The sequence below is a fragment of the Petromyzon marinus genome, chromosome 51, assembly GCF_048934315.1.
Source record: "Petromyzon marinus isolate PM22_M1 ecotype Great Lakes invasive population chromosome 51, UKy_Petmar_22M1.pri1.0, whole genome shotgun sequence".
NCBI classification, from domain to species: Eukaryota; Metazoa; Chordata; class Hyperoartia; order Petromyzontiformes; family Petromyzontidae; genus Petromyzon; species Petromyzon marinus.
This window is the reverse complement of record NC_133717.1, coordinates 9652392-9676228: the sequence shown is the minus strand read 5'-3', so window position 1 is coordinate 9676228 and position 23837 is coordinate 9652392. Positions and strand designations below refer to the sequence as shown.

At 48.3% G+C, this 23837-nt stretch overlaps 1 long non-coding RNA gene across 4 annotated transcripts in view; it reads right to left on the bottom strand.

Moving 5' to 3' along the window:
* The window catches only part of LOC142931260 (uncharacterized), a 101368-nt gene extending 77888 nt beyond the window's left edge, over positions 1-23480 (bottom strand). For 2 of the 4 annotated variants that reach the window (XR_012947269.1, XR_012947268.1), the window contains exon 1: positions 23165-23480. This is a non-coding gene — a long non-coding RNA (uncharacterized LOC142931260). Of the gene's footprint in view, positions 1-223; positions 306-23164 lie in introns of those variants that run through there. The other 2 variants (XR_012947267.1, XR_012947270.1) reach the window with 2 other exon arrangements.
* Positions 23481-23837: the final 357 nt, after the last annotated feature.

Here is a 23837-nt window from a genome sequence, read left to right as displayed (position 1 = left end):
GTTATCTTAACTTAATGAGATTTATATAGGGCAGTTGTAAAGGCACTTCACAACAATCATAATATTGTACACAGCATGATAATCTAAATGAATAATTGGGGTTATTGTAAGTAGTGGTGTACTTTTGATGACAGTGAAACAAGAGGGATTGATCAGGATAGGCCTGGCCGTAGCTGTGTCTCGACGCAGGCCAGTGAAAGGAGAATTACTTCGTGGTCCACACCTGCTGGTGATGGAGGTCACCAGGGACCTGCTCCCGAATGCTGAGTTTCCACCACCAATGGGGAAGCGAGCTGAACCGGCCCAGTGTACTGGGGGGGGGGGGGGGGGGGGCAGTGGGCACAGCATAGATTCCTTACGGCAAGCCTTGTGGTCTCTGCATAATAGAGGTTTTTGTTTGGGTTACATCGTGTAAATATATAAATGTGTCGTTAAACCCGCCACCACCCGACACGGCCAATTAGTGAGGGGTGTCACGTAAACAAAACGTGCCAATTCGTTACGAGTTCAGCACACCGGTTGTGTTGGAGAGTAAACCCGCAACGTTTACAATTCAAGTACGACGTTCCGCCAGCAATTACAACCAGCATCATCAGGCGGACTGCCAGAGCTGCGGAGAACTCTTCCTGCTTCGAGGCTTAAACAGAGGCATGCATGTGATGCCGTCACTTGTGAGCCAAGCAGCTGCGAAGTCCAGACGATGATACTCGTTGTTCGCGAAGGCTTGCGTGTTAAACTCGAGGGTCTCTCTGGTCACCCCCCCCACTCCAACTCGGAGCTCTTCCAGCGTGCCCCCTGCTCTGCTATAACGAGCGTTAACCCCCCCACCACCTGGCGGTGTCAGCTCAGTGGAAAAGGCAGCAGGAGAGCTCACCGCTGAATGACGCCGCCGGCTCAAACACACGACGGCTATCCCAACCGTGTTATTGCGGCCAGTAAAATGTGTTTTCTTACGTGAGGCGCTCGTTCGGGTTTGCACATGACAGCAGCACACGATCGCAGCCTCGGATTGTTTATTTGTTTGCTTGTTTGTTTTTTACTGCGGGGTTATGCAAAAAGAATGCGCGTCGCGTAGGAACGCGAGAGCGAGGCAAGCACGTCGCGGATTGTTACATATTCCATGAAAGCTGAATTCCGCTCGACGCACACCTGGTTTGTATCTGACATTTACTGCCATAGTTGGTTGCGTGAGAACATACTTGCGGGCCACACGTCGCTGAATATGTCGACGCTCGTGAGAGATGCGTAATTTATGCGCATCGTCCGCCTGGAAAGCTCGCGCGCGCCCCGGGGCAGTGTCGGTGTCGGCGGCGGAGGCGGCGGCGATCGGTCGGTTAAACCCACGCACTAAAAATGAAATAGGCGTTTACTTTTCGAGCGAGCGAATATTTCTGGCAGATACGTGCCAACTCCCCCGACCCCCCCCCCACCTCCGCGCCCCTCCGTTCGCCTGCCCAAACTACGAGGACGATAAAAATGCGTGCGTCCATAAAAGGTAGGCTGCGCGATGATCCTACGGCAGGACGGCACCGATTTGTGGTCAAGATGAAATCACAACTCAACTTTGGGGCTGCGGGCCGGCCGGGGGTGGAGGCAACAAAAAAACCAGCGACAATTAATGGTGCACATCGCGATGATGTTCTTTAGTGGGGGGGGAGGGGGGGAGGATGGGGGGGCTTGTGTGCCACAATCGTAACTCTTCCGATTTAAGAAAAGGGGATCCAAAAACAATCTAACATAAACAATAATGTGAGGCTAACCAGCTCGTGTAAGTTCAAAGATTCTGCTCACCGAGAGCAGTTATGCTCCGTCTTTCGCTACACTGTCAGACTGACTGATGCGTGATTTTATCCGGGGTTAGAGCCGATTGAGATTAGTCGGGTCGTTTTTTCATGAAAACGTTGTCACGAGCAGCACGAGACGTCCAAAACACGCAGAGGTTGGCAATTGACACAAAAGAATACGTAAATGGTGAGAAAGACCAATTACATTTGAATGATTAAAGCCAGCTGGAAAAGCACGTTTCAAACAAGACGCAGACGTGCGTAAAAGGCACGCCTTAACATAAACACAATTCGTAATGCGCACATATGTCGCAATGTTCGATCGAGAACACGGAGACACGGAGACACAGCTCAAAGTCGCTCATACACCAGCCTGGACAGGTGAGGGCCTGGACAGGTGAGGGCCTGGACAGGTGAGGGCCTGGGCAGGTGAGGGCCTGGACAGGTGAGGGCCTGGGCAGGTGAGGGCCTGGACAGGTGAGGGCCTGGACAGGTGAGGGCCTGGACAGGTGAGGGCCTGGACAGGTGAGGGCCTGGGCAGGTGAGGGCCTGGACAGGTGACGGCCTGGACAGGTGAGCCTTGAACTGCTGTTTGAAGGTGGACGGTGCTTAGATGCGGCTGCTGCTAGTGCTGCTTGCGCAGCATTGGGAGAGAGAGAGATGCAGACGCCTGCCGATGCAGATACGGAGAAACGCAGGTCATCCAGGACAGTCCTGGTTCTGGGTACGGTGGGCAGATTGTTAGACGCGCTCCGTAGGACGCAGCAGTTCGTCGTGGTCAGTGGCGTAAGAAGGGTGCGGGGGTACGGCGAGAGACCTTGAGAGAGAAACTAAACTAAAGCTCATTTTGTTTTACCAGGTATGGCCCACTGAGCTAAATAGCTCTTTTTTTCAGAAGCGACCTGGCAATAAATGGTAGCCCAATGAAGTGGCTTATGACGTGGAAATTTATCGCAGCTAAATACTCTAAACGCACGTTGGTTTCAAAACGTGGAGGGAAATACTGGACAAATTCGCGTGACCACAGGGAAAGCAAGCAAACTCCAAATAATCAACAGGCGTCAGAGTCGGGATCGAAACCACGATCTCCTGTAAACCAGGCGAGGTAGTTAACATCTCGCTTCCGTGACGGTGCCACTGCAAGGTTTTTTGCGAAGCCGTGGAAGCCACGTGCCCCCACACCGCACGCCCACGACCGCGCAATGACAGATTGATTATGAAGCCACTGTCGTTTGTTAAGGTGTCTTCGTGAAGTCCGCATAAAGGATGGACGTTGCAATGATGAAGGCAGTTTGCCTTGTGGTGGCTGTGAGTGAACATTGGGACAGATGTGCCATAAGTTGAGGGCGTGGTTGTCGAGTAGAATGTGGAGTCCGTGGTGAGACGTTAACAACCTTGCCTGGTATCAAGGGGGTTGTGGGTTTGATCCCGATCCTGACGCCTGTACATTTGGAGTCTGAATGTCGTCCGGGTTTTCCCTTCACATTAAGAATCAATGTGCGTTCATAGTATTTCGCTGCAATACATTTCCACGTGATAAGCCACTTCGTTGAGTTATCATTCGTGGCCCGGTCGCTTCTGAAAAAGGAGCAATGCAGCTCAGTGGGCCTTACCTGCTAAAATAGTTTCAATAAAAATATCATTTTCATCAGTTTCTTAGTGATACTGAGGTTTTTCAGATGATTTGAGAGATGGATGGCGGAGCCAGCGATTCCTGAGTAGGTTTTCAGGGAGCGACGCCATGGGGAGCCGCTGCCAACTGCCTCCGCTCAGGAATCTTGTCCTACCTCTTCTTTCGTACGGCTCATGTAGACGCAGAGAGACAACTGCAGTTTCACATTGAGGTTGGTCAAGCCAGACAAGCGCGTCGGCAGCAGCCGAGGTGGATCGCCGCCGTGATGTCTCCTTGGTGTTTGTGGATTGGGCATTGCAGCCAATGATCTAATCGGGTTTTTTTAACAGGAGGTGATTTGACCCAAAACCTGTTGCTGTTGGGGTGAGGTACAATTGGCACGGTTGAGTGGGCCCTGGTCGTTGGTTAAGGTGGAGTATCGTTGAGTGTTCCTTGGCTTAGGTGGTGGTGGTGGTTTGTGCAACGACTTTCAATGAGGCGATCGTTTGGGGAGGTGTGGACTGAGAGAGGTAAAGGAGCCGGGACAGATCCCCTTGAGGGATATATCCTGATTCAGAGTAATTTGGCTGCTATCACATGTCCACATGATGATAAGCCACTTACTTGAGCTATCATTTGTGATCCAGGTCGCTTCTGAAAAAAAAAACGAATGGCTCAGTGGGCTTTTCCCGGTGAAATTAAAAGTTGAGTTTTAGCTTATTTATTTATATTGATTTGCCTACCATGCCCATACTTTGTAACTCCTATCGTTTTTCTGTGTGTTGTTTAATGTTGTGACTTTCTGACCCGCCTCTACTGGACATCCATGTAAGTAATCAAAAAGAAACAAGGGCTTCATAGTTCATCGGATTTCTCCAGGATAAATAAAGATCTTGATTCTGCCACTTGCAGTGGACGTGACGTACCAGGAACTACCAGCCTTTGATGGAGGGGGCTTCTATTGGAGAGATAAGATGCGAGCCGCTGACGAGCTCTGGCGCTGACGGCAACATAGGATAGTAGGCGTTCGACAACATTTCCCGTGTGATTTAAGGTGCGAAAGGTGGCAGGAGGGACGGATACTTCGAGACAGCCAAGAATTACGGTGGTCGACAACAACCCCCAAGACGGAACCGGCGTTGGAAGGTCTTGCATTCAGAAGCTGATTGACAAATAACCGCGAATTAGTATTGGCCGTGTCAAACAATAATGAATTGTCTCCGCGTGCAACAGTTAGTCTGGTAGAACGTCTTCGTTCAGAAACAGTGACCTCGCGTGGAAGCTGAGATACTTAACGCTGAGACTCACTCTCCCAAGAGGAGAGAGGGATAATAAGATCATCGCGTGTTGCCTTTTACCGCAGCAAAGGAACCCAACTGGGAGCGTGGATTATAAGATGCGGGCTTAATGGCATGAATGATTACTTTGAAGCTCATGAAAGACAACGCTCGGGGCAGATAGCTTGAGCACTTCAAGAAGTTAAATAATTTAAAATAGGTCAATTACCCAATCTTCTTTGCGAGGTGCGTGTTTAGAACATTTCCCGTGACACTTATTTACCAAATGATCCATCGCATCTCACCACCAAACACCCACGCAGAGGTGGGTGCTTGTGTTTACGCACACGTGTGTAAGGGTAACGATGTATCGATTGATTGATCGGTTTAGAATCGATTCTAGGACTCCCCGATACAAGTGTGTGTGTATTCAATCGCGCGCCTGAGAATTGGTAATGTACGACTTTGTGTGCAATTTATATGTCAACTGCGGGCTACTGCGATGTTGCAATGGTGTGAGCACACTGGACCTGCTAACCCAAGGTCACAGGTTCAATCCCCCTCCCCCCCCCGCGCCGTCTCTTACAATTCGGGCACAACCACAGTCAGTTGATCGCCTGGTCACGTGTGGTGGTGAAGAGTGCGGGTGCTCCCCTTCTTTTTCCAGATGTACGGCCAGGATGGAAGAGTAGGCCAAAGACCCTGTTGGAAGGGGCTCTCCCGAGCTCCCTCGAGTGGAAGCCCTCCTGCCAGAAGCAGTATGGGTTAAGGAATTGCAGTGCTGCTCCTTTACCTTTTAACTTTTACATGCAAATTAAATGAGAATATTACATTGGGGACAATTGAATGAACAAATCCATGCAAACAAGACGGAATCAATAAAGAGTCAATACAAACCAGCCGGTAAAAATAATCTATAATATAGAAAAATGATTATTTAATCGATTCATGATAATAAAAGCACCTGCGTGCGGTGAATCATTGCAATTGTAGTGTGTGTGCGTGTGTGCGTGCCTGTGCGTATGTCTCTTGCACTTTGGGGAGCGGTAGTGTAGTGGTTAGCGCGACCGGCTACAAACCCGGCGACCCGAGTTCCATTCCAGCTCACGGCCAACACCAGTGACGATAATCTGAACCGGTCCTGGGCCTCCCCTAGATCGACTCAGCCTCAAAGCAGTACTTGGTGCAGTGTGTAAACATCGCCACTAGGGCGGACAAGGCGGCCGGGCGTGGTGCTGGCCACCCACCCCCTCGTGTGCCGTGCCGGCCTTCATAGGTGCTCGCTAACAGCACTTGCCACAACAGTCTGTTCATGCTATACGGGGTATTTTTGTCTTTTTGTGTTCTCTTCAACTTTGGAGAGCGGTAGCGTAGCGGTTAGCGCCCTCCGCTACAAACCCGGCAACCCGAGTTCCATCCTCGCTCACGTCCAACAGCAGGTGACGATTATCTGAACCGGTTCCTGGGCCTCCCCTAGGTCGACCCAGCCTCAAAGCCAGTGCCTGGTGCGGTGTGTGAACATCGCCAATGGGGGAACAAAGGCGGTCAGGCGTGGTTCTGGCTACCGACGCTCAAGACGTCTGCTCAGGCGAGATTAGGGGGATCTTTGTAGTGCAGTCAAAGACGCGCGTTGCCCTGGCACGATACAGGAACGAAGCATTGCTGCCGCCAACCGGAGCCACGAAAAGCTCGAGATGTTTGATAGTGTTTTGGTGCTCACGTCCTGGCGTCGATGATTTATGCTCGGCTCAAGGGCCTCTTTCCAACTCCTCCCTGTGCTTGTGTCGGCCACATGTGGCCCAGCTTGCACATGAGCGCTAGTTGAGACTCTCCCTTGAGGGAATTCGATTGTGGGGCAGACTGCAGGTAATCGACCTGCGGGTCGTGTGTTGTGGTGGGTTAAAACGTGGGTGCTGCCACTTTTTCAAAGACGTCTGACCGCGCCATGATAGAGTGGGTGAACATTCTCCACTTCAGAATCAGAATATTCATATTGCAGGAGGAATTCGATGAGCTATGAAGCTCTTTATCACAGATGCCCAGTAGGGGCACGCGGTTAGAACGTTACGACAAACAGTGCAAAAAACACGATAGGAGTTCAATGTATAGGAAGGGTAACCAAATCACACGAACAAAAATATCCAAATGAAGCTGAAAAAATTGCATCTTACCAGGTAAATTCCACTGACTTATTTTTCAGAAGCGACCTGGCCACAAATGATAGCTCAACGAAGTGGCTTATCACGTGGAAATCTTTAGCAGCGAAATTGAGAGGCTTTTCTTAGCGCTCCCTCGAATTGAGGCCCTTCCGCTAGCAGTGGCATAAGAAATCAATTGCAGGGCTTCGCCTTTACGTTATGTACAGTATACGTACAATCGCTGCATAGAAACTCTACAAAGCTGGGCAAAAAATCAATTTCCAATTTTGCTAAACTTTCACAAAGGCAAAAACATCTTTTGGAGAAAGAGTAAGAGCGAGAGAGAGAGTTGAGATTATTTTTTTTTGCTGCTAAGAAGTGGTGGTGGTGGGGGGTGGGGGAGACAGCTGGGTTGGGGAAATCAACACAGAAGCTTTAATGTGCCATGTGTAGAATAATCGGTCATCAAAGGGGATGAGTTTCAGCAAAAAAAATACAATTCTGCAGAGTTTATGCTAAGGGATATGGGATGGTTCAACACGCCTGGGCAGATGCTGCAAGAGAAGCGGACTTTCGTTGTCCTTCCCGCCGCGCCTCCGATGAGCACAGTTGGCTACGTACGGTGCGAAAGAAGTTCAACATACAGACAAATTGCTCTTCCCGCCGCGTCTCCGATGAGCACGGTTGGCTACGTACGGTGCGGCAAAAGATTAGCAAACATACTGTGCAACAACAGAGCGATGGTCGACGACTGACTGAAATTTCTTGTTTTCTAGAAATATCGGCGGGAGTTACAGAGCTCCGGCGATATCGTTCTGTGCCAAGCGAACCGTGTCTGTACCCAGACATCTTTATCGGGTGGGAATAAGTCGGTGATTAGGGGGGAGGGGGGGGTGAGAGAGAAGCGGGCCCGTGGATCCAACGATCGCGAGGCCCAAGAGATTAAGTTTACTGCAAATGTCCGGCCAAGACAAAGCAGATGTACGAACCGGCCAGACGAGGCATTTCCTTCTTCCCATGCTCGAAAAATGTTCATCTCCATTTTAAATGTAATCGTCAAACGGCAGCGCCTTCAGCGAGCGAATTGATTCCAATTCACGTACACCAAATTTTCCAACTAGATTCAACTAAATGTTTTTTTTTGCTCGTTAGTTTTAATATATACACACACACATTGATTTGGCAGCATATGGCGAAACTGCCACAGTGGTGTAACGGTTAGCACGCTGAGACGTGCAATCCAGAGGTTGCCGGTTCAAATCCATCCTACAGTTCGAACAACAGTGCAAGTTTCTGAAATTCCCCCCAACCTCTGTTCACGCGGCAGTATGAATTGAAAATTTTTAATGTGTCGTTTATTTTTGTTATATATATACATTTCTTTGGCTGTATATGGGGATGCTGCCACAGTGGTGTAACTGTGAGCGCAGCAGATGAAACAATGATGCAGGTTTCTTTTTTAATTCTCCCAGGCTCTGTTTACCCCAGCAGTATCAACGGGTACCAACCACAGTCGATCGATGGGCAGGGTTCGCATGCGGTGGGGTAAAGTGTGGGTATGCCCACCCTCTTCCAAGAAGCCTGACCAGCACGTAAGAGTACGTTAAAAAAAAACTACCCCGTAGAATGGGCTTTGCAGAGCTCTCTGTAGCGGAGGACCTTCTGCCAGCAGTGGCACGAGCAAGCAATTGTAGGGATGCACCTTTACCTTTTACGTTTTTATTCTATACTAGGGGTTGTTCGGGGGCACTTCGGCGCCCCTCACAACCATTGACGGCCTTCGGCCAGGAAAGCCAAGAAAATGTTTTGCACACTAACGACGCATTCACGCAAGCACCCGATGCTCCGTTTTGAAGTTTTCAAATGAAACATCTTTGAATTGTATTTTGATTTAAAGCTTTCGTGACTGCAGTAATTCATATTCTTAGCTCTTTCGGTAAAGTCACGTTGAAGGGAAACAATAAAATAATTAATATATATATAAAACAATTAAATTGTCACGACGTTTCGACCATAACACAAACGGCCATCATGGTTGAAACGTCGTGAGAATTTTATTGTTTCATATATTTTTTAAAATTATTGTATTGTTTCCCTTCAACGTGACTTTACCGAAAGAGCTAAGAATATCTTTGAATTGTATTATGTTTTGAATTGGATAGTTTCATTTCTTCATTAAAGGCTTATATCATTTTACATCTGGAAGACTTCATTGAAAACGACATTTCGCGGGAATTTTCTCTGGTCGTTAAGTAGATGGCATTGCTGGGGGTTCGGTTCGATGCGGACCTTCATCTGTTTGGGATTGCGGGATCGAGATAAGGCGACATAGAGCTGGCCGTGCGAGAAGACCGCCGTCTGCAGATCGATTCCAACGTAGTCGAACGTCTGTCCCTGCGCCTCCGTCGTTCATGCAGGGGGCGCGCGTAGGTTTGCAGCGCCCCCTGCATGAAAACGACGGAAAGTGCAGCGTTCATTACAGATAAAGTTGTGCGCTTATTTCGGAGTATGGGCTCGTGGCACAAGTGCTTTGCACATCACACTGTGAACCCAGCCACCCGAGTGTGATTTTCGGGCATGGCTAACATTAGTGGTGGCGAGATGTTAACTACCTCGCCTGGTATACAGGAGGTAGTGCGTTCGATTCCGACCCTGACGCCTGCTGTATATTTGGAGTTTGTACTGGTAGGAACCTCCTGGTTACACCAGCCCACAGGGGATTATTGTGTCCGTCCGTCCGTCGTGCATCCAAAAATGGGAGGGGTGGGGCTTGGTGGAGAGGGGAGGGTGGGGAGGGGCTGGGTGGAGAGGGAGGGGCTGGGTGGGGAGGGGAGGGTGGGGAGGGGCTGGGTGGGGAGGGTGGGGAGGGTGGGGAGGGGTTGGGTGGGGAGGGTGGGGAGGGGCTGGGTGGGGAGGGTGGGGCTGGGTGGGGGATGGGAGGGGTGGGGCTGGGTGGGGAGGGGCTGGTCACCCCGTGGTGCCTTTATAAAACTCAACGTTTAACCTACTCACGCCGGCTTGTGCCCGCCCTCACAGTCGGGCATATTTGCGGAATACACCACGTGGTGCCGCCGTTGACCCTGACCATTGACGAGCAACCCAACGTTCCTACCAGCTCCCTCCGCAGGAATGTGTTGTGTCTCTCTCCCTGTGGTCGCGTGGATTTTTTTCCGGGTCCTCCGGTCTTTGCCTCCACATTTAGAATGAACATTTGGCTGCAAAAAAATGTCCAAGTGATAAGCCACTTTTTTGAGCTATCATTTGTGGCCATGTCGCTTCTAAAACAGATCTATAGAGCTCAGTCGGCCTTACCTGGTAAAATTAAAAAAAACATTTTTATAGTTTTTAATAGTGTCATATATATAGGCATGTAACAGTTAGTTGACCGGCAGGTTGTGTGTGGTGAAGTAAAGTGTGCGACACTACCACCTCTCCCAATGACGTCTGCCCAGCGTGGAAGAGTAGGCCAAATACCGTCTTTGTTGAGCTCTCTCAAGCGGAGACCCCCTTCCTCCAGCAGTGACGTGGGTGAACAATTGCAGGGCTGCTCCTTAACCTTTTTTTTACATAGCAAACTTAGAGGTTCGTGCTTGTGCAACCCTGTCAATGGGTTTTGGCTAAACGCTTGTACACTTTGCAGCTGTAATAATACAAGGAGATGCTTTTAGTTCCCCGCCAATGTGTACGCGGCACACATATAAAGCTGGCCAAGTAGCACGTGTGGTTAAAGAGAGCATTGCCACCAATTGGGAAGCTTGGTGGAGTCCAATAGCAAAGTTAGAAGTTATATCTCTTGCGTCTGATGGGAATGTCTTCAGGAGCTACGTAGATGTCCAGTGTCGAGGTCTGCTAGCCTCGACGAGAGGGCTTTAGGAGAGAGAGAGAGAGAGTTTTCGTAGTTAATTTTCCGTTCCTCCTCCGTCGAAGGAGCTCAGACTGCGGTGGTGGTTCACGATTTGATCCATAGTCTGGGGTCGCATGGCCACGATCGCACGACGTTTTTTTTCATTTACGAAGGAAGTGTGTGCATCGGCCTGTTAATGTTCCGGTGCGGTTGATGGTCACACCAGTGTCTTTGAGGAGGACAGTCTTGGGGAGGCGCAATGTTTCACCTAGCCCTCCATCCCTCCGAGAATCACGATTCCTGACTTGACGTTTGATCTGGCCTAACCCGAAAACCAATAATGAATGATATTAAACTAGGTACCAGTTTGTGCGAATTCAACAGTTTTGGGGATGGAAAATTTCCCCTGCCATAGGAATGTGGATTTTATTCTACTTAACGTCTCAGAACTCTAGAATTCACAGCCCCTCCTCAATCTGCCGTGCGTGATTCGAGAGGAATGTATTTTAATTGACGAATCAAAACGCGTGTTTACATGCCTTGTCTCTACTTTCACACACACGCATGTCACACGCACACACACACATCCACCCACCCACACACATATATACATTGCTGATGAATGACCGTCCTGTGCACAGAGCGTGAACTCTTTCCGCACTTGGAAAACATTGGGACCGGTTGCCAGATCCATGCAGCCTGGGGAAACGGCGCAGCAACACGTGCCCGATTGCTCAAGAATCAGTCAGGGAAAAATCGAGAATAACTCGTGAGGCTGTGTCCGTATCCTCGGAGCAAGGCAAATGTCGAGGTTGTAAATAGCAGCGGAGGTTCGTGCCACCGAGTCGCAGGACGCGGAGGCGTGCGTAGATGAGCGATGTTTTCAGACAATTAATGACGAATGTTTTATGCGCGCGCGTGCGTGCGCGCATCTGAGAGTAAATCCGAGCGACCGGAGAAAGCCCCTCTCCCCCCGTCCCACGCGCACGAGGGAAGAATCACTCGATCCCACACAAGATAGGACAGATGGCGTTCGTCCAGACTTTACTGCGTTGCTTTCTCTCGGAGAGCCAGGGTATGGCACCTCTTCGAGGCCTACGGGACGGGGAGATTCGTAACACTTGTGCGATCCACCGACACGTGCGTGCCATATATTGCTCACCCGGTCGGGACCGAAGCAGCTGGTGAACTCGTGCCCCTGGGACGCGAGTCCTGCTCAGTCGTGGTCTCGGGCTCTCTTTGTTTTTTGGACGATCGCTTTTAAAAATGGGAAAAATAAAATAAAAGTTTTGCTGGCTGGCTGTCACGCGGGCGGCGAGTGACTTCGGCACCGCGCTGGCCGTGCATCCCACGCAGATGCGCGGGCAATGGTCGCCTAAAAGTGAAACAAGTTCCATAAATAAATAAACAGAACACACAACTCATACTTAACTTCAAATTTAGCAATCTTTGGAAGAACGTAATCAACCAGGTAAAGTGTTAACTGTTGTGTTAGCCGACCCTCTGTGTTGCATTGCATTACATTTTCTAAGTTTCCCCGGTTTGTTTTCTCAAACTTCCAATTTTAACTGTTGTGTTAGCCGACTCTCTGTGCTCTCTCCAAGCTTCCATTATTTTATTTTATTTCTACGTAACTTTACCGAAATAACCAAAGAATATTTCCTTTATTAAAATTAATTTTTCCCACCCATCAACTCTGGACGCCATTCAAAAAGTAAAAAGGAAACAGCAAATATTACATTGCATTTGCCCGACCTCCACCAGGGCTTCGACTCAAATTGTGGCGGTTGTGGTGTTGGCTGGCTGGCTCGGCACCCTGATACTGGAGCAAGCCCGCTTGAGGCCACGCAGCCACAGCAGAGCGAACACATACATACTCTTTGGTTCTATTCGGTAAAGTCACGTAGGTAAAAAATAAAATAACAAAAAATCACGACGTTTCGGCCACAACACAAGTGGCCTTCATCAGGTGAAGGTACTGGACTGCCCAGAGGACAGCGCTGGAGTGAAGACAGCAAGCCCAGGTCGCGTCCTTTAAGCTTTTACCTACGTGACTTTACCGAATAGAACCAAAGAGTATGGATCCTTGCAGTCACGAAAGCTTCAAATCTAGAACACATACATAAATAATATGCGAATCTAATTTTGACTTTAAACTAGTTTTTTTCTCCCCGCCTGATGAAGACCGCATGTGTTGCGATCGGAACGTCGTGGTGTTTCTTTGCTTTCATTATTTTCAATTTATTCTTTTACATTTAATTTTATTTTTAATCTACGTGACTTCACCGAAAGAACCAAGAATGTAATTTGCGAATCCCCTAGCCGAGCGGCATGCGCGGCTTCGCCTCTCTTGGGATTCCGCCGCATCCGGGGCCATGCCAAGGTTGGCTCTCAGATGCGTGCACACTCGTTGTTCTTGTTGTTATTGTTGTTGTCAGCCGACGGAGGAGGCTCGTGAAGGACGATGTGGAACTGGAGCCAGTTCGCTCCCCGACAACAATGGAGGGCACAGGAGCGACGCTCAACAACAATGAGCGGAGGCACCGGGCGGCACAGCAGGGTGCAAAAGCTGGGGGAACGCAGGTGCCATGGTCAACCCATGGCGCCTGGGTTCTGCCCTGTGACCTCGCGTCAGCGAGCCTTCGACGCTTCACGTGGCCTCAAAGTGCACCCAGCCGGGCACAGGCGCCGTTGTGACGCGACTGTCCCTGAGTGGCGGATGGGGCGGATCGGTCAGCCTGTAAGTTGCCACTGCGAGGCAATCGCCCTCCGTCATTGTCGTCGATCCCTTTCCTCTGCCCCCGAGTGCGATGTCGCCTCGCTGCTTCCGCTAATGACCGAGCCGAGTTAATTTCGTACGCGATTGTGTAACGTTGGGAATAAGGCTTCGGAGAGACAGAGAGAGAGAGCACAACGGTTACATTGAAGGAATCCAATGAGCTATGAAGCTTTTTTTTTACAGATGTCCCGTCTGGGCGGGTTAGCAAGTAACACGTGCAAGCAGTCTTAAGGAATCTCATGTGATAATGAGCAATCAAGAGGCTTGTAAATCTTTCAAATGCAACTTGAAAACAGTGAATTCTTGATTGTGTGAGAATAATGACAATGCCTTCCAAATTGCCAAATGCAGAGCGGATGAAACAGAAAGTGCAGCCTGCACCATAGACGTGTGAAGTGTTGCTGTAGATACATCCACCTTCCGTTAATACACTTCTCTTTGGAAGGTGTGAATGCCAAAAAAACGTAGGTCTGGCACGATGGAAGGGGCCTGCCTTTATTTTGTGGTTCGGTTTTAGTGTTTTAATTTGCTATTAACATAGTTTACCCCATATTGTTAACTTCAATATTACAGTAGTAGTCACCCAATATCAGTCGTATAATATGTATTGTTGGTATTCGTATCTTACACAGGGCCAGCACGTTATCTTTTTATTAGTTGACAATTAAAAAAAATTGTATTTAAATGTACCTTTTAAAATTGTGACTAATTAAATAGAACAATGTAGCAAAACAAAAGAGAGAGAGAGAGAAAACACGAGACGACTGCAATCGGGCTGCGTCGGACGAATTAATTATTTCTTAGTTACGGACTCATTCCACGCAAACCTACAATGCAAGTATTTCTTTGTGAAGTCTATATTGACTGGCTGACCTCGCTGAACTTGACGAAGCCCTCGTTGACACTGAAGCCCCCATTCCATCGTGGAGTCGGGCGTTTGGACTCTGTAGCCCTTACACGCCTTGCCAAAAGTGAACAACAATGACCCACATTTAGCAATATTAGGAAGCCACTGGAACTCATACACTTTTGAATCTAAATATTAAACTAATTTCTTTACACTTGCTTTAGTTTATTGTCCTTCCCCCCGCACCTCCGATTAGCACAGTTGGCTAAGTATGGTGCGATAGAAGTTCAACATACATGGACAACGGCTGTTGAGGTTATCACGTGTAATAAATCTTGTTTAACATTCGCGGTGTAATGTCCCCACTGAGCCTTTGTCTGTCCCCCTTTAAACCAAGTCTGCAGGATTTGTGCTATAATTAATCTTTGTCTGCCCTCGGGCACTTGAGAAGCGTTTCGCTAAAACTATAAAAAAAACGTCTAAACCCACCGCAACTGCGGCAACTTACCCATGCAGCTTTCGTATTACAGAGTCCGGGTTAGGCTATAATAGGGTTAGGTTATTTTAGGGTTAGGGTTAGGTTATTTTAGGCCGTTCCACAAACCAGTCAATCTTAAAGTAAAAAATGTTAGAATCATTCGACCAATCCACATTGGGTGCCATTCATAAGATAAACGATCTATCCACATTTACAAACCGTTACTACATAGTATAATATTACAAGTCTAATATTTTATAGTCCAAAGTATAGGGCAGTGTATAGTAACGCATTGTATAATTCAAGGGTGGGGTTTGTCTTTGGCAGTGTATATTAAGGTGTATAGTCGTGTAATTTAGAAAAAAGTTTCGTTGGAGGCATATCAATATAATGCATAATGTTAGAGCTTACATTGGGCTGTGTATACGATATTATACAATGTAGTTTAGATTGGAAGGTATAATATTGTAATGTATAGTAGTCTAGTTTATATCATAGTTGTAACGCAACACAGGACAGAGCAGCGCATCGTGGCTGTTTCTCTCTCCCCCCCCCTCCTCCGTTCCGAACATAGATGGACTCGTCCGTCTGAACAAAGCTCGTCGCTTTCCGTGGTGCTAACGTTGAAAATAAAAAATAAACCGACATGCTAATCCCTCACTAAAATTCTGCTAATCCAACACATTAACACGGCTATTTCAATGCTAAATTCTCTCCCCCCTCCTCCGTTCCGAACATAGATGGACTCGTCCGTCTGAACAAAGCTCGCCGCTTTCTTGGCAGTGTTCACTAAAGCGCTGTCTTCCCGACAGTTCTGTTTCTTCACCTGAGGAAGGCTACTTGAGTTGTGGCCGAAACGTCGTGAGAATTGTATTTTATTACGTTTTATTTTAAATTATTTTATTTCCATTCTACGTGACTTTACCGAAAGAACCAAGAAGATAAACCGTTACTTACTTACTGAATAAGTCACTCACAAAAGTAAACAGTTCTTGCCATCAAGGAGCATACACAATCGCGCAAACTCGGGTGATGCTCGCAGCGGCTCTTGGCTAACCATCAAACAAAGACGGTCACTGCATTGCGCACTTTCAGATGTGCTTCGCCGGCCGTCTGGAACGCTCTTCCTTCCAATGTTAGGAAGCCACTGGAGCTATTGCACTTTCAAATCTTGAGTAAAAACTAATTTCTTTCGACCTAAATTTCGATTTAAAGCTTTCGTGACTGCAGGGATTCATATTATTGGTTCTTTCGGTAAAGTCATGTAGAAGGGAAATAATAAAATAATAAAAATACAAAATACAATTATCACGACGTTTCTATTGCAACACAAGCAATCATCATCAGGTGTGAAAACCACAGCAAGAAAATTTCTTTAGACCTGCTTGTTGTGTTTAGTTTAGTGTCCTTCCCCCGCACATCCGATTAGCGCGGGTGGCTTCGTACGGTGCGAAAGAAGTTCTATATACGTACATACATCCCAGCATGGTTGAAAAGGTCAGCTTCTAAGAAAATATTTTTTTATAAACGCGTGACTCCTATGGCTTAGGTAATCACGAGTGTTTGATTAATCATCTGAGGACATCTGACACTGTGTGGAATTTCACGAGCATTTCTCCCTTATCTTAAAAATATGGACAAACGATTTCTATCTGAAATGCAGTCCTAATTGGTCAACATTCCCCAAGTAAAAAAGGCCACTTCACCGTTACGCTAATGAATATCCACATCTTCAAAGGGTCTGAAATTTACATCTAAAAATCACATGCTGATACAACTGCACCAGATCTGTACTGAGAATGAAATGTCTCACAAGGTAATGACATATTTCAAAAGGCAGTTTGTATATACGGTACTGTACTGTATATATATAAGTTCTGCACACCATTCACGATTAGCGCCAAGTGTGCACGCGGGAGTAACCCCCGCTCGGTCAATGTAACAAAGGCCCCGATGGTGGATTGGTTTGGTCGGCTTGCTAAACGCGTGCAATGCTATCAAAGTGCATTGCATGCACGGTCGCGCTGCTAGCAAACAAACCAAACACCGCACAGCACGGGGTGCCCCCTTGCGCGAGCTGAACCAACACTGAGACAGCACCAGACTCGTAATTTCAACGCCAATAACACCCGCTCGCTTAATCGCTAGAGCCGTGCATAGGCCACGCGCCTATCACTCGCCACCGTGTGCCGCGGTGCGGACGGTTATCAGGACGAACTTGCAACCCGGAGTGTCTCTGGTTTCTACTCGATCTCTTGCCACACCACCTGAAACGATGGTGTAGGTTTCCACAAACCCCACACCCACCCCACCAGAGCCCCTGTCCACCCAACGGTTTAATCGAGAACACCACGCAGCGAGACGTGCATGCGCATGAGTCATGCGCGCTGGGGCAAAGTGGTGAATATTTCCCCAAAACTTCTTCTAGCGTGTGCGAGTTTGGTGACATCCCTTCTCGGGGGTGGTGGGGGGGCGCTATTGGGCTCCCTCGAGTGGTGTGTGCCGAGCGATTGCCGGGCTGCGCCTTTATTTACCTCTTGACGTTGACACCATCGGTGTGTGAGTGGAAGAAGAAACACAAAAGGAAAAATGAATTTCCACCCGCTGGCGCCAAAAGAAGCACATTTTTCTCATATCGAACGAATTGCGAGTTAGCATCAAACGTCTCGCCCACGCGCCTGGTATGCAAGTTCGGAATTCCAAAATCTCGAGAAGGCTGGCGGACCTCCGGGAGCCACGTCCCATTGAATTTAGCAACTCGTGCAAAGATATTGCATTTGCAGGTTAGAGTCCCGCGGTGGGCAATGCAAGTTCAGCATCTGTCAAGTTAAGGCAGCGTTCGAAACACTGCCCTTAGATTTGATTTTTCAGAGGAAACGGTTTAGGTGCAGCCCTACGTTTGCTTGGTTGCTTACGCCACCGCTGTCAGAAGAGCCTCCACTAGGATTGTATGTACAGACAGTCATCGACTTACGAACGGACGACTAACGAACACCCACACTCCCGAACCAGCTTCCATGGAATATTTTTGTTGTTTTAACTTTGGCTTAAAACGCGAACTCTCACTTGCAGTATTTTCTCCAGCTGAGCAATCATCCCCGAGATGTAAATGAGTCAGCCTCTACCTGGGAGTGAGTGTTTGTGTTCGTGTGACCATTTAAATATAAAGTAAATTCCTGCGTTCCGACTTACGAACCGTTCGATCTACGAACGGGCCCCAGGAACTAATTGTGTGCGTAAGTCGATGGACTGCCCTATGCACGTATGTTGAACTTCGTTGACACCGTACGTAGCCAACCATGCTAATCGGAGGTGCGAATGAGCTGTTCAAGCCCCTCCTGAGGATATACCTTGGCCTACTCTTACACGCTGGCCAGGCGTCTTGAAAGAAGTGGGAGTGTCCCGCACTTTTCCCCCATTTATGCAGCTGGGTGGGGCAGAGGCGGGCGAATTTAAGAAAACCTCGACCCAATGTTGCAACTGCCGTGCCGGGAAATCTAATCGAAGTGGCGATCTCTGGATTACAAGTCCAGCGCGCTAGCCTTTACAGCACGGCAGCATCCTTTATATGGTAAGAGTAACGTCGTCTGATGATTCATAGTATATCGTCGATTCACTGCTGGATGAATATTACGTTGGTTGTGGGATTGCTTGACCATACTTCACCATGCGTGTCAGGAGGGGGATTGGTGAAGTGGATTGGGGGCGGACACTGGATGCGCTCACCCAAAATTTGCCAACTCAGGTTAGCCGTGGCCAGGACTCAAACTCGCTTCGCCGGGTTCATAGGGCACGGCTTACTGACCGATGCACCCGTAAATAACTTTCAATTACGGAAACAAACAAAAAAATCCCCGTAGAAAAGAAAATTCCGCCGTGTATATGCAATACCCCACTAACAACAATAACAACAACAACTGGGGGCTAGTAAAAACAACAACAACAACAAATCCTCTGGTAAAATGTCGGTCACCGCGAGTCACAGTGGGGAAAGCGAGTTCTGTTTGGCCCGGTCGCATTGCCTCCCCGGTTTCTCAGCGGTACTGGTGGTGAGAGAGAGAGGGGTGGTGGGGGGGGGCGGCACATCGGAACAGTGGGGGGCACATTGCGCCCGCACTTCACGCTTGCCAACCCCCGACGCCAACCAAAACGCCGTTCTCTCTTTCTGCGTGAAGCAGCAGCAGCAGCAGCCACTTAACTCATCGTCCAAACTCTACCGCGGCGTCTCGGCCTCAAGGGCTCTGTGGGGTAGCAATTGGCGCAGGGCCGGCAGTAAAAAATACCAAGATGCCGCAAAATCAGCGGGCCATTGCATAGTAGCGTCTCCACTCGGTACGAGCCAGCGTATACTTTTCATCCGCCACACGAATCGGAACTGTCGTTGGCTTCGTTGTTGAAAGCTCGACGCTTCTGGGTCCAGTTGCCGTCGGATGACTGATGATGATGATGATGCTGCTGCTGCTTTGGCGTAATGGTCGCCAACGCTGGACCTGCGATCCAAACGTCGCCAGATTTGGATTCGATCTCCCCCCGGCCTAACGGAGGCAGTTGAAACAGCGGTGAAAGTTTATTAAATGATCGGCCGCCTCCACCTTCCTGTTCACCCAAGGAGCGTAAATGGGGTTCACCACATTTATTAGATCGGCAAGTCTCGTGCGGTGGTGGGGGGGGGCAAAGTGTGGGTGCTCCCGTCTTTTCCAAGACGTCTGGCCACCGTGAAAGAGGAGGCCAAACTGTGTCTCGAGGTAACTCTCACAAGAGGCCCCACTCGTGGAGGCCCTATCGCCAGTAGTGGTGTGAGCAGGGCATTGCAGGGCTCCACCTTTTTACCCGTTTACGGTATCTGCGGGTACGAATCCATTGCGAGCCAACTCCTTTCGGGTCGTCGGGAGGATGAGAATCACATGCGTGGCTGGCTAAGGTGCGTGGGTAAAATAAACGATAATTACAAGCCACGCTTCGCACGAGCAGGTCATCATCCATCTCATTATGGGCAACATTGTTTCATTTGTCCATTGCTTTATGACATGCTACGCTCAAATCACTGTTATTTCTAATGCAGCGCACGTTTTTATACGATACTTTACCAATGCATGTCTAAAAGCTGCATGATGATGATGATGATCATAATCATCTTTATTTATGCAGGAAATCCACACTGAGTCTGAAATGCGATTTTTAAAGAGGGGCCCCGTTTTGGGATCAGTTGGCAAGTTACACCGGTTCATTCACATGAGGCTTCGTGTGTCAGGACACAGAAGAGATCTTGAAAAAGCCCTCACATTGGGAAGAGGCGAGACACTCGAAAGCTGGACACATCAGAGAGACGCAATTGTTTGTTGCTACACTGCCATTTCCTATGCAGGAAACGGCTTGGTGTTGCCTCCTATGCATTTTTTATGATTGCATTTTAAACATGCGACAAATAAAAACGGTGATTTTGAAACAATAATATGCACGGGAATTTTTTTTTTAATGAAGTGAATATAAACTCTAGTTAGTCACGGGCAAGCTATGGCAAGCTGTGGAGTGGCTGTGCACTGCTGTGGTGACATTCAGAAACACTGGGATTGCTGGCACGTATCTAAGGAAACATTAATCTCCATAACACACTTTATCACTTACAGTCCATGGCGGTGTCCAGAAATAATCTCCACCAGCATCCTTGTGGAACGCATTGCGAAAGTCACGAGTCCAGCATTTCTGAAGCCAGTGCTTGCTGTGAAGCAGTGGTGAGCGCACCATGCTCTCAACCAGGCAACCCAAGTTCAATTCCTGGTCATGGCTTACAGCAGAGGGTATCCGAATTGGTTCCACGCACCCTCAACTTACACTTCACCGTGGTGGAGTATGGTCAAACAACGCACATGATCGACAAGGGCATGGGGCGGATGTCATCCACCAGCGGAGTTACAAAGAGCTGTCCATTGTAAACACGATTATACAGTTGCAAACATTAACAAATAAAATTATGTTTCTTATTTGCTCTCTCTAGAAACATATGTATGGTCTTGCGATGTTAATGTAACAAAAAAAAACAGACAGGCTTTGATTCACCCCCCCTCCCCAACCTCACTATGAAATACACGGGCTGCAATATTTAGACGCAAAATATTCGGAGGTTTTCGGGTGGCTGAGTGTTCAGAGACTCCGGCACTATTGATATTTTGGAATTCGGATTGAGCCATCCGTGGTGAAACTGGGTTCTCCAGCATTAGCGAGTTGATAGTCTCAGCCTGGCCACCAATGACAAAGACCCGCCTTCTAGCCTGTAACAGACTGTTGGGGCATGTGCGGTGCACCGAGTTCGATGTCTAGGTCACGGCTAACATCAGTGGCGAGTGATATCTGAACCGGTCATTGAAGGCCGGCACGGCACACGGGGGGGGGGGTGGGGTGGGGTGGGGGTGGGTGGCCAACACCACGCCCGGCCGCCTTTGTCTCCCCAGGAGTGATGTTTCCACACCACACCAGGTACTCATTTGACGCTGAGTCGACCTAGGGGAGGCCCAGGACCATGGCCACTGGTGTTGGCCGTGAGCGGGAATCGAACTCGGTTCGCCAGGTTTTGTAGCGCAGCGCGCTAACCGCTACACACACAAAAACATCATTATCACATCAAATTTTTGTTTTCACTTTGTGCGGTTCAAAGGTTAGTTTTGATCATTTAAATATTGTTTTGACTATCATGCCTGCACCTCTGACGCGTTCTATTCCGTTGCTGCTTGTTCCATCCGTACAAACCACTTTGATGTTGTTGCCCTGTGCTGATGCACCGCGGATCTCCATTGCAAACTAGCTGGGTAACTGGCTAAGTGGGACTTTATGTGTAACAAATAAAAATTGACTCATCGATGTCCCAAACACCGACCTACTGGCCATCTGTGAAAAAGAGCTTTATAGCCCATCGCATATCTCCAGTATAAATAAATATTTTGATTCTCTCTTGAGATCTCATAGAAGTATGGGAAAGTGCACCCCCTAGTGAGCAAAGATTTTTTTAAAATGCCACCAGAAGGGTTTTTCAGAAGTTCAGGGAAAAATCCCGTATCGGCGCAGCCATTCTCAGCCATGCGGCCGTGCTGCTCTGTGAGATTTCCGAATGGATTCTTTGCTTCGAGACACTGCGCTGATAGTGTACCGGAGATTAAAAAAAAAACATATCTAAATATGTAAAATAAATAACTGTTGATAAAAAAAACTACTTATTATGTCATGCTTTTTGTCAGTAATTACAATATATCTTGTTCATTCAAAAACATATTAGTGAAGCAAATTTAACCATTGATTTAAGTCATAAATTGCATGTAACATTAATGAGTCGAGTCAAAACATTCCCATTATAATAATCACTTTGACAACGTTCGTAAATATTTAAGCGAACGTTTGGCTGACATTTTAAGCTCATTTCTTGGGAATTTGGCAGAATGCCACAACAATATTTCCAATGGATTTTGGCAAGTGTACGAACCATTATTTAACTTTTGTCTGTGGTCAGCAAAGGATTTATAACAAAACAGCGGTTGCATAACAGCATATAATACAACAGCAACAAAAATGTATTACATACTTCTATGGGGGGGGGGGGGGGAACTAGTATGGTAAAAAAAGTACGGATACAGTCGGAGTAAGGAGTAGAAATAACAGAAGCTTAACACGAGATGATCACCCAACCCCCTTATAAGACTCGATGGACGGTCAACGGATTCCGTTATTCAAATCGGTACATGACGTTTGAAATCCACCCCTTTGTCCAGAGGATTTGTCACAACCAGGCGGCATTGAACGAACGCGGCCATGTGAGCCACCGCTACACCAGGAGGAAATGGAGACAAGTCACGCTGGTCGCAGAACGAGCGAACGGATGCGCGTGGTCCTCGGCGAGTCGGGGACCGACTGTGGGTTTGTTCTCGTGCGGTGACAACCACCCGCATTGCGGTGGTTACCGCCCCTGTTAACCACCCCCACCACCCCTGTTCACCGCCTCTGTTCACCACCCCTGTTCACCACCCCTGTTCACCACCCCTGTTTACCGCCTCTGTTCACCACCCCTGTTCACCACCCCTGTACCACCCCTCTTTACCACCCCTGTTCACCACCCCTGTTCACCACCCCTGTTCACCACCCCTGTTCACCTCTCCTGTTCACCACCCCTGTACCACCCCTCTTTACCACCCCTGTTCACCACCCCTGTTCACCTCTCCTGTTCACCTCTCCTGTTCACCACCCCTGTTCACCACCCCTGTTCACCACCCCTGTTCACCTCTCCTGTTCACCACCCCTGTTCACCTCTCCTGTTCACCACCCCTGTTCACCACCCCTGTTCACCACCCCTGTTCACCACCCCTCTTCCCCACTCCTGTTCACCACCCCTGTTCACCACCCCTGTTCACCTACGGACTCACCCGTTGGGTTCGCAGGGCCGTAGGAAGCGTCCCGTGCAACTGTTGTCGAGGTGCCACGTGCTTCTTGTCTCCTCAAAAAGCACGAGTTTCATTTCCATTTCGTTTGTTTTGACGTCTCACGGAAGGGGGGGGGGCAACCGCCAATCGTGTTTAGAGGCTCCCGGTGGAAGCTGCCGGCTGAGACGGCGCGAGCCGTTTGAGTCGTCGCAGTCGACAGCTCCCCCTGGCGTTTGCGTTTACAATTCGTTTACAATTCGTTTACAATTCGTTTACAATTCGTTAACAATTCTTTTACAATTCGTTTATAATTCGTGAACAATTCGTGAACAATTCGTCAACAATTCGTGAACAATTCGTCAACAATTCGTCAACAATTCGTGAACAATTCGTTAACAATTCGTCAACAATTCGTGAACAATTCGTCAACAATTCGTCAACAATTCGTCAACAATTAGTCAACAATTCGTGAACAATTCGCCAACAATTCGTGAACAATTCGTGAACAATTCGTGAACAATTCGTGAACAATTCAACAATTCGTGAACAATTCGTTAACAATTCGTCAACAATTCGTGAACAATTCGTCAACAATTCGTCAACAATTCGTTAACAATTCGTGAACAATTCGTGAACAATTCGTGAACAATTCGTTAACAATTCGTCAACAATTCGT